Here is a 10,616-nt window from a genome sequence, read left to right as displayed (position 1 = left end):
TTTTTTTCCAATGTGACACTACATTGCCAATTTTTTTTTCTTTCTTTCAAGTTGTTGCAAATAACTTTGTGTCTTGAAATTCTTTCAATAGTACCTTTATTTGCCGCATAACATAAACTTTTTTACATTACAATCCCCCAAACTTAAGATACGCTTATGATATTGTTAGGGACAAGAGAGGATAATAATAGATTTATTTTTAGCTCAAAATATGTGTAAAAATAAAGAATAACAAGTCAATACTCAAAAAGGGTGAACTAGAATAAAGATTACAATGGTGGCTTGAAAGGCACAAACATTTTTTTAAAAAATTACCTAATCAATTTTCAAAGCACACATCATTAATGATTTTGCCTCAAAGGCCAAGTAATGCAAGTTCAATCCAATCCAACTTATCAATCCTCTAACCTATCAAGCATGTATAATAAGGTCCAAATAATTACATTTACAAATCATATTTAATTTTCCAACAAGCGTAAAAGTTAAGTACAAAAACAATCAAATCAAGCACACTGTATTAATAAGTTTAATAAAATAAGTAACAATGGATGGTATATATTCAACCACTAAGGTTTACCATGACACTAACATAAACTAAAAGACAAAACTAACAATACAAAATTAAAAAAAAAAAGTTCGCCCCCAAAATTAAATTGTCGCATTGTTTTTAATGTGACACTAAAGGATAGAGAAGAGAAATTACCTGAGCGCCATATCAATATGGCAGTGGAGGAGGTGGTGGCTAGTATGGCGAACATGACAGTGGGCTCAAAAAATGATCTGGTGTGTCATCATTCATTTTCCATATCGCAAAAGATGAATTTAAATCACGGACTTGTTGGTGAGCTAAAGCATTTTGTTGGCCCAAGTACTCATTGTAAAAATTGGCTTGATCTTGATTCAATTGGAATAAATATTCATTTTATCGAATGAGATAATCCAACCGATCATGAGTACCTTGGGTGTGGGAGTCAATAGGTGCCTCTATTTGTAATGGAATACTATGACTCGCACCCGGTCCTATACTGTCCTCTTCCTCTTCACCCTCTTCGAATTCATGTGGCTTGTGGTGCTTACAAAACTCTTCTTGAGAGGTGAGAGAAGGTTGCAGAAAATCGTAAAAGTGCTTTCAGGTTATAATGCCTATTGGTTTGCGAACCACATCACCCTCCATTAGCCAAACTATATTTTGAGTACATAAGGCAGTGATGAGAGTGCCACGTGTTGGACTACCAGTTGTTTTGAATTGAGCTATGAGTTTGAAATTGTGGGAAAGGGGTCGACCAAAGATTTTTCATGATGGCATAAGCTACCAAACACCTCTCATGATCAATTGTGGAAAGATGAGACGTCAGCAACAAGCGAGCATTCACAAAATAAATCCAAGCTTGAGCAACCAGGTTTATTTGCCATCTAAACAATTATTTTTAGTCATTATTTCCAGTTAAAAACTGAGCTCCCTTCATTCTTAATGTTTCAACCACTTTTTTTTTTGTCTTTAGAGTTTTTGAATTGAATTAAGTTCCATGTTTAGTCCCTAACTTAAGGAACCTCATGAAGATTGAACTAACAATCAATATGGTCGATACCTAAAGGCACCCACACACCTCTCATATTAATTTCATTGTTTTAATTCTTGAATGGAAAATTGGCGAAGAACTCAAACATCATGTTATAATTTACCTCTCTCACATATTCATCTCCACAAAACATTTACCAATTTCTTCTTACTATTTCCTTTCTAATAACCTCATAACCCCAATCGTGAAGGAATGGTCCGTCTTGAAATTTAAAATCACAGTTCCCTAATCACCCCACACTTTTGAATCTTTCTATACCTTTGCACAACCTCTTTATTGATGAATTTATGGGAATCGAATTTGGGAGGTTGGTTTTATGGTGGTGGTGGTTGCGTTAAGTTTGGGTTTCGGGATGAGGAGGCTTGACTATTTTTTGGTGGTCGAAAAGTGTTTCTTCTTGGTGTAGAGGCCATGGTTGATATAAACCTTGAAAAAAAATTAGGCAGCACCTCCCCTATAATTTCTTCTTCTCAAAAATACAAAACAATTCCAATTCAAGAAAATTCAATCTTTCACTAACCACACAATTAAAAAATCTTCACAAAAAATACCCAAATCCTCTCTTCCAGCAAAATTTCTACTGACTATTCCAATAAACTCAAAAGATAATGAAGGAGATTGACTTACATGTACTTGAACACCGAATATATCATCCAGAGTACTGATAACATCGATGAGAGTACTGAGAATATCGGTTAGAGTATCAGGAAACAATCGTGGTTAGTTGTATGGGTGTCTAGTTACGATATGGTTATATGTTTATGTTTATGCTTTTCTTACTGAGTTTGTTGACTCACAATTATTATTTTATGTACAGGTAAGGGCCAAAATTGAACTAGAATGAGTATAGAGCTGGATGAAAATTTTATATATGAAGCCAGTTAGACCTAGAGTGTTTAAGTCTTCGGGAAAGGTGAGGCTTATATTATGTTAGTTGCTGGGCGACAACTTTTACAGTAAACATATTTTGAAAGCAGTCGTAAATAAACAGGATCCCAAAATTATGTATTTGTATATATTTATTTAGTTTGAGTTTGTTTATGAAAGTTTTAATTAATTACCTTTTTCAATAAACTCATTGATTAGCAAAGGAGTACACAGTAATTAGAAAATACTATAGCATGCCTAAACTAGTAGGGCATTACAATAGGGAATCTTGATGTGATGCTTAATGATAACTGGCAGTGTAGCTTCTTTACAAGAAAGGTGATCAGTAACCTTCTCTTCACCTTGCCTCTTATCCACTTTTGCCTGTGCCTGTTAATCATTCTTCTTTTCTTTAACCAACTGTTTACCACTCGGTCCCTCATAATTCTTCTCACTCCTTAATGTTATTGCCTTATAATTCGTTTTTGGGTTTACCTTTGTAGTGCTAGGAAAATTACCTTGGGTGCAGTAGGCCATTTGAGCAGCCAATTTCCCCACTTGAATCTCCAAAGTTCTGATAGAAGACCAAGTTTTAGCCATAAATTGTAGTAGAAGATTAGACTGATTACTAGAACTTGATGCTGAGTGGGCTTTTTATTTTGTTGGGATTGTTATGATTGTTGCTGGCTGTATCTTTGTTGATAAAATCCTTGCTGCTGACAATTCCCTTGTTGAGGATAATGACAGTTTTGAGGGTAGTTCTCAATGGCTTGAGCTTGCTCCATGAGTAAGTCATCTACATAAACAAAATTGACACTACTCATAGGCATGGGGACCCCCACATAATTCACATTAAATTCGTGGTTGTTGCACTTGGCTGTCATCAGTTTGGTCAAGGCTTCGACTTGAGCAGTTAATTTTGTGATTGCATCAGCCTCATGCAAACCAACCACTTTCTTAGTATTATTTCTTTCACTTGGCCATTGTTGGTTGTTCATTGTCATCTCTTCTTACAGCTCATATGCCTCATTGACACATTTTCTCATAAATGCCCCGTCAATTGCCACATAAATGAGTGTGCGAGTAGTACCAAACAACCCATTGTAAAAGTTATGGACCAACAATATTTTTCTATTCCATGGTGAGGACACTTTAAGATCAAGTCTTAAATCTCTCCCAAGCATCATAGAGAGACTCATTGTCTAACTAATAAAAATTATTGATCTCCCCTCTCAACTTAGCAGCTTTAGCTGGAGGAAAAAACTTTAAGAAAAACATCATTGCAGATTCATTCCATGTGGCAATAGAGTTAGATGGTAAAGACACCAACCAACTCTTGGCTTGCTCCCTTAGTGAGAATGGGAAAAATCTGAGGAGAATGGCATCATCATTATCTCTATTTATTTTAAATGTCTGAAAAAGCTCCATGAAGTTAGAGAGATGCATGTTTGGGGTCCTTTATAGTCAATCCCACAAATTGAACAGTGAATTGAACCAATTAAAGAATGGCAGTCTTGATCTCAAAATCATTCGCATCAACAGTGGGTAGTCTGATACAAGATTGGACCATTATCATTGTGGGTAGCACATTATCCCTCAGGCTTCTATCACGAAGATTTTGACCATTGGCTTGATTTACTACACCCTCATTATTTCCGTGTTGAGCCATGACTTCTTGTTGCGATATTTAGCACACGCAAGTGTACGTATCGTTTCAAGTAGTAGACTCACTAGGAGTGAGGTCGATCCCACAAGGAGTGTAGTTAAGTACGTTAAAATTAAACTTTTACTTCTATTTGATTAAATAAAAGATAGAAAAAAAAAACAATGAAGTATAAGAAAAAGAGTTGGAAGCAACGATTCTAGAAAATTAATAGTTAATAAACTAGGGTGTCGATTTCAATTGTTGTTATTGAATATGGCCTAATATGATTATTTTCCTAATTTTAATTCCTATGCAATAGCAGGTTTACTAAGGTAATTTATAGTCTTCTCAGATATATAAACCTCAATTACATGCAAACTTTCTACTCTCGTGATAAATTTAACATGCAACAGGCATTAAACACAGAAACCCTATAAGCTATCTAAACCATATAGGTACTCTCGTCCTATATCGAAATTCAGTTCTATTCTACTATAGCATATTTGACACTCACTTCTCAGATCTCGCATTAAAATCATAAACAGTTAATTGGTGGCCAGACAATTAAAAGTAATTAAGCACAAATAAAATAGAATACATAGAAATTAGGGAGAAAATTAATCATATTAAAACCATAAAACAATGTTAAACAATATCCATCTAACCCTAATTAAAGTGTTTAGTTGCTCATGTTCATTGAAGCACAAATACACATATTAACTGATAGAAAAGAGATGAAAAATAGGGAAGAGAAGAAAAGAAGAATGCTGAAAACCCTGAGCAGTATGTCTCCAGTATTGCAGTTGATCTCTCTACTCTGTATCTGAACTCTCACTTTTTTTCTCTCTGAAATTGCTTGATGAAATCAACTCCATTCTTCCCTTTATATAGGCATTGAAGGCCTAAAAATATGGAAAAAAACGCAATATTTAAATTCCCATTCGGATTTAAATTTTTGGGAAACCTCAAACGAGATATTTTTTTTCTGCTGCGTTGACTGATAGTATTTTGACCATAACTCTCTCAATATTGCTCGGAATCAGACGATTCAAGATGTTCCGGAAAGATAAAAGAGAGATCTAGAACTTTCATGTTTGTACTTTTTCCAAAATCCAATCATAACACCGTCGAATTCAGGCTTGAAGTTTCGGCTTCCACAATTTTCTCTATTTTAAATATCATGATATTTTTTATCTTTTTCCCATCTTTTTCTCTGATATTTTTCTAATCTTCTTCTATTTTAAATCTGTAAAAATAAAAGATAACAAGCGTAAAAATACTTCAAACACGATTAAAACTTAATTAAAAATATACTAAACTTAATCTAAAATTAATACTAAAAATAACCTAACAAATTCCCCCAAACTAAGATTTTACTCGTCCTCGAGTGAAACACTAAACAAACATTAAACAAGTCAATCTCCAAAACATGAGTAATTTTCAAGTAGCTTCAATAACATGATTATGAAAAAAATTCACTTATGCATATAATCCAGAATTTCAGTTCAATTACACCATTGACAGATTTCAATTTATTTTCATTTAGCTTGTGAAACCATAAAATGCAATTAACTAACAATTAAACCACTTTATGCATGCCAATTACAATCATCAATCCACTAACCCAAAATTTCATATGCTAGCAATACTTACTATTCTCCACTAATATAGATTAATGCACAACTAAGAATCAGAAGGTCTTTCTAGGCTTGTAATGTTAGGCTTAGGGTAAAGGTAGTTGAAATTGTCATTTAGGCTTTCCTATACCATAAGCTTCTCAAATCATGTCATCCACAATATTTTTCACACAATCCCAATACCCATTTTTCTAATTGTATGAGAGATATTGTTTTTTTTTTTCAACAAGGTTGCAACAATTTTATGTTTATCTTTTTTTTTTTCTAGATTTGACATTGGTTGTCAGATTTTTTTCTTTTTTCTTTTTTTTTTTCAAGTTGTTGCCAAAATTTTTTTTTATTCTCTCAATTTTCACACCTTTTCCACAAACATACAACAAATTTCCCATCTAAATTCCCCCAAACTAACGATCTACTTACGGTATAATTAGGGTTAAATATTTTGGATATTCATGGGTTTATCTTTTTATGCTCAATATGTGTAGAACAAAGAATAGATTAAGGCTCAAAACAGGTAACTAGGATAAAAATTACAAGGATGGCTTGAAAGGCACAATCGATCCAAAAATTGCCTAAATCACTTTCCTAGTCATGCATAATTTATTATTTCGCCTCAAATAGCAAGCATGCAAGTTCTAGAATTTTCCAAACAACTTTCTACATTCCACAATCAACAAGCATAAAACAATTAAATTACTAGCAAATTACCTAATATGATTCCATGTTCTTTCAAGTATAAAATTGAAATTAGTCAAGAATGTAATATCGCCAAGCACACGGATTTTTCGAAAATAAGTGAACTTTTCAAATCATGCTATCTACCTACTTTTAAATTGACTCATATTACGAAAATTGACTCAAAACAATAAAAAAAAAAAAACTAAAAATTAAAAATTAAAAGACATAAAACTTAAAAACTCAAAATAAAAATTAAGTCACTCCTCCCCCCAAACTAAAGTGACACATTGTCCCCAATGTGACATTAAAGAAAAGGGAAAGGAAACTTACCTGAGCGCCAAATCAGTATGGCGGTGGAGGTGGTGGTGGGTAGAATCCACCTCTCGCATCCATGAGGGCCTTTGTGCCAAACGACGAAAACTGACCTCCAATGCTGCAAATTTTAGAGCTTTCCTTAGATTGAGAGTCACCTTCATAATTTCCACACAACAATCTTTTCATACGTCGTCGAACAGTTCGAAATCGTTCTTTAGACTTCCCTTTTGTCTTGTTGGTAGTGACTTCTCGACCATCCTTTACAACTTCCAGTCGACAACAAGTAGGAATTTCAGTTGCAGCAAATACTTTGAAAGTTTCTTCTTCTTTTTGAACACGCAACTTTAACTCCCCCTTCTGTACATCAATTAATGCCCTTTCCGTTGCCAGGAATGGTCTTCCCAAGATGATAGGAATATTCTCATCTTCCTCCATGTCAAGTATTAAGAAATCAGCAGGGAAGATGAACTTACCAACCTTTACCAAGACATCTTCAATTATACCCCGAGGATGAGTCAAAGACCGATCTGCCATTTGTAAAGTAACTGTTGTGGGTTTAGCTTCCCCTAATTTAAATCTTTTGAACATTGATAGGGGCATTAAGTTGATACTGGCTCCCAGATCACATAAAGCTTTTGTTTGTATAGAACCCCTATTGAGCATGGGATGTTGAAACTACCCGGATCTTTTAGCTTGGGTGGTAGTTTCTTCTGCAGGACTGCACTGCACTCTTCAGTAAGTGCCACCATCTCAAATTCTTCCATCTTTCTTTTCTTTGACAAAATCTCCTTCATGAATTTGACGTAGCTTGGCATTTGTTCAAGAGCTTTTGCAAAAGGAATGTTGATGTGCAGCTTTCTGAATACTTCAAGAAACTTGCTAAACTGCTTGTCTGTATTAGTCTTGCGCAACCTCTGGGGATAAGGAATCTTTATATGATGGTCAATACTAATAGGGGGAGAAGTTTCTTTTTGCTGAAGACCATCAGTAGTCTTCTGCTTTTCTGGTGTAGGTACTGGTTGTTCATCTTCTCCATTCTCTGGCTTGGCTTGGCTTGGCTCGGGCCATCATAACTCTTTCCACTCCTTAAGGAGATTGCTTTACATTGCTCTTGTCCTTTTACCTCACTAGTGCTAGGTGAATTCTCTTGAGCTAGTTTTGCCACTTGAGTAGTCAATTGTTCCATCTGAGTTTCTAGAGTTTTAATAGAGGATCTAGTCTCCATCATGAATTGGAGCAATAAATCAGCTTGGATATTGGAGCCTCCACTAGGACTTTGTTGCTGCAGCTGTTGTTGGTTTTGTTGGGGCTGATTTCTCTGCTGGTTGCGCCCATAATTATTATTTTGGGCATAGTTTCCAATGGCTTTTGCTTGATCCATTGGTAAACTATTGACATCCACCAGACATTCCTCATAGGGGTGAGGACCTCCACATAGCTCACAAACCACCTGAGCTTGTTTTACTTGAACAGTTATCAGTTTTGTTAGGGCCTCTACCTGAGATGTCAACTTGGTAATAACATCCACTTCATACCTACCTGTAACTTTTTTAGATGGACCTCTTTCTGTTGACCATTGTTGGTTAGTCATGGCCATTTCTTCAAGTAATTCAAAGGCCTCATTAGCACTTTTCCTCATGAAAGCTCCACCAGCGGCGGCATCTATGAGTGTTCGGGTTTCATTCATCAACCCATTGTAAAAGTTGTGCACTTGCAGCCACTTCTCAATCCCATGATTAGGGCACTTTCTCAGTAAGTCCTTGAACCTCTCCCATGCTTCATAAAGAGATTCACTGTCCTGCTGGGTGAAGTTGTTGATATCAGCTCTCAGCTTGGCAATCTTTGCTGGAGGGAAAAACTTTGATAGGAATTTCAGGGCCAATTCCTCCCAAGTGTTGATAGAATGAGTTGGTAAAGAGATAAACCAACTTTTGGCTCGTTCCCGTAGTGAGAATGGGAACAGCCTTAGTCTGATGGCATCATCGCTAACTCCGTTCACCTTGAATGTCTGGCACAGTTCTTCGAAGTTGGCGAGGTGCATGTTTGGGTCTTCTGACGGCAGTCCCCCAAACTGGACTGAAGATTGGACAATCTGCAGTATGGCTGGCTTGATTTCAAAAGTGTTGGCGTCAACAGCAGGTGGCCTTATGCAGGATCGGGCCCCTGTCAAGTTAGGAAGTAAGTAGTCCCTTAGGCTACGGTCATTGTTGTTATGTCCATTAGCCTGGTCTTCTACACCTCCTCCGTTGTGTCCATTGTTGCCATTATTGTTGTTGTCAGCCATGACTCCTTCTTGTTCAATCTCTAGTGTCGCTCTTTCTAATTTCCTCCTCCTTCTGTTTCTTCTACAAGTCTTTTCTATCTCAGGGTCAACATGTAATCTGGCAATTGGTCCTTGACTTCTCATAAACTATTGAACCTGAAAGCAGAATAAGATCTTGAGACAACAGAGTTAGTACTTAAATTAGAAAGAAAAATCAAATTAGAACAAAATTTAATTTTTAATAATATTAATATCACTCCCCGGAAACGGCGCCAAAAACTTATTGCGATATTTAGCACACGCAAGTGTACGTATCGTTTCAAGTAGTAGACTCACTAGGAGTGAGGTCGATCCCACAAGGAGTGTAGTTAAGTACGTTAAAATTAAACTTTTACTTCTCTTTGATTAAATAAAAGATAGAAAAAAAAAACAATGAAGTATAAGAAAAAGAGTTGGAAGCAACGATTCTAGAAAATTAATAGTTAATAAACTAGGGTGTCGATTTCAATTGTTGTTATTGAATATGGCCTAATATGATTATTTTCCTAATTTTAATTCCTATGCAATAGCAGGTTTACTAAGGTAATTTATAGTCTTCTCAGATATATAAACCTCAATTACATGCAAACTTTCTACTCTCGTGATAAATTTAACATGCAACAGGCATTAAACACAGAAACCCTATAAGCTATCTAAACCATATAGGTACTCTCGTCCTATATCGAAATTCAGTTCTATTCTACTATAGCATATTTGACACTCACTTCTCAGATCTCGCATTAAAATCATAAACAGTTAATTGGTGGCCAGACAATTAAAAGTAATTAAGCACAAATAAAATAGAATACATAGAAATTAGGGAGAAAATTAATCATATTAAAACCATAAAACAATGTTAAACAATATCCATCTAACCCTAATTAAAGTGTTTAGTTGCTCATGTTCATTGAAGCACAAATACACATATTAACTGATAGAAAAGAGATGAAAAATAGGGAAGAGAAGAAAAGAAGAATGCTGAAAACCCTGAGCAGTATGTCTCCAGTATTGCAGTTGATCTCTCTACTCTGTATCTGAACTCTCACTTTTTTTCTCTCTGAAATTGCTTGATGAAATCAACTCCATTCTTCCCTTTATATAGGCATTGAAGGCCTAAAAATATGGAAAAAAACGCAATATTTAAATTCCCATTCGGATTTAAATTTTTGGGAAACCTCAAACGAGATATTTTTTTTTATGCTGCATTGACTGATAGTATTTTGGCCATAACTCTCTCAATATTGCTCGGAATTGAACGATTCAAGATGTTCCGGAAAGATAAAAGAGAGATCTAGAACTTTCATGTTTTGACTTTTTCCAAAATCCAATCAGAACACCGTCGAATTCAGGCTTGAAGTTTCGGCTTCCACAATTTTCTCTATTTTAAATATCATGATATTTTTTATCTTTTTCCCATCTTTTTCTCTGATATTTTTCTAATCTTCTTCTATTTTAAATCTATAAATATAAAAGATAAAAAGCGTAAAAATGCTCCAAACACGATTAAAACTTAATTAAAAATATACTAAACTTAATCTAAAATTAATACTAAAAATAACCTAACACTTCTTCAACCTCAACCCTTTGTTCTC

At 35.1% G+C, this 10,616-nt stretch overlaps 2 non-coding genes across 2 annotated transcripts; both read left to right on the top strand.

The window, feature by feature from the left end:
• The first annotated feature begins 3,580 nt into the window (after window positions 1-3,580).
• On the top strand, window positions 3,581-3,686 carry LOC115701657 (small nucleolar RNA R71). Its single transcript, XR_004008648.2, has one exon. It is a non-coding gene; the product is annotated as a small nucleolar RNA R71 (small nucleolar RNA).
• A 4,763-nt stretch (window positions 3,687-8,449) lies between these two features.
• LOC133030719 (small nucleolar RNA R71) lies at window positions 8,450-8,556 on the top strand. The gene has a single exon (XR_009684268.1). It is a non-coding gene; the product is annotated as a small nucleolar RNA R71 (small nucleolar RNA).
• Window positions 8,557-10,616: the final 2,060 nt, after the last annotated feature.

Source organism: Cannabis sativa, chromosome 8 (assembly GCF_029168945.1).
Source record: "Cannabis sativa cultivar Pink pepper isolate KNU-18-1 chromosome 8, ASM2916894v1, whole genome shotgun sequence".
In the NCBI taxonomy this organism is placed as follows: Eukaryota; Viridiplantae; Streptophyta; class Magnoliopsida; order Rosales; family Cannabaceae; genus Cannabis; species Cannabis sativa.
Note: the sequence above shows the minus strand (reverse complement) of the source record. Positions and strands in the feature narration are given on the sequence as shown.